General features: G+C 41.4%; 1 non-coding gene across 1 annotated transcript; it reads right to left on the minus strand.

Annotated features, from left to right (window-relative positions):
* Nucleotides 1–303: 303 nt before the first annotated feature.
* Nucleotides 304–410, minus strand: LOC132355142 (U6 spliceosomal RNA). Its single transcript, XR_009499543.1, has one exon. It is a non-coding gene; the product is annotated as a U6 spliceosomal RNA (small nuclear RNA).
* Nucleotides 411–975: the final 565 nt, after the last annotated feature.

Here is a 975-nt window from a genome sequence, read left to right on the forward strand (position 1 = left end):
ACTACTGAAGCCCATGTGCCTAGACCCTGTGCTCCGCAACAAGAGAAGCCACTGCAGTGAGAAGCCCATGCAGCACAACGAAGAGTAGCCCCCACTCACCGCAACTAGAGAAAGCCCACGCACAGCAGCGAAGACCAAACGCAGCCAAAAAAATAAATAAATAAAATTAAATAAATAAATAAAATAAAATAAAATAAAATAAAATAAAATGCCATCAGTTAGTGAGAAATGGCAACTACTCCATACCATCAGCCAACCCCAGGCCTTGGGTCCGCTTGCCTCACTTTCTCTTCCTTTAAAAAAAAAAATTTGGAACACTTCACGAATTTACGTGTCATCCTTGTGCAGGGGCCATGCTAATCTTCTCTGTACCGTTCCAACTTTAGTATATGTGCTGCCAAAGCGAGCACAAGTCTTTATTATTTTCTGAATGTTCCTTTTAAAAATAGCATCCTTTCTTTTATCATGGGTGCAATATTTTCTCTTGATTTCTGAAGATATTAATTGCAGTTTTTTGGACATTTTCTTCTGGTCCCTTCATTACCCTCCAGGTTCCTTTTCTTTTGGCTTCTGACTTTTATGTTTGAGGCTGCCTTCAACTCTCCGGCGAGCCTTGGCTTTCTGTTCCAACTTAAGCATGAGGTCCAAAAGAGCTGCCTGGAAGCCCCGTGGAGGTGCCAGAGATGGTCAGCTGGGGGTGACTCACTGTGTGGTGGGTGAGGGAGAGATCAGTCTTCTAGCTCCTGTAAACTTTGTCTCCTGGGCCAATCATTATCCCCAAAAAGGAATTTTCAGTCCCCTTGCCCCTGCTTCCAGAGGACAAAGAACTTTTAATCTTTAAAGTCTTTACAAGTTCTAAGACTCCAATTATTTTATTCCTGTTTGGTTTTCCACTCCCTACCTCATGAGTAGAATGGAAAATATTCAAACTTAAGGATTTAAAACTTTACGCATATGACTTTCCATTTTTCAAAA

The sequence above is a fragment of the Balaenoptera ricei genome, chromosome 1, assembly GCF_028023285.1.
Source record: "Balaenoptera ricei isolate mBalRic1 chromosome 1, mBalRic1.hap2, whole genome shotgun sequence".
Classification (NCBI taxonomy): domain Eukaryota; kingdom Metazoa; phylum Chordata; class Mammalia; order Artiodactyla; family Balaenopteridae; genus Balaenoptera; species Balaenoptera ricei.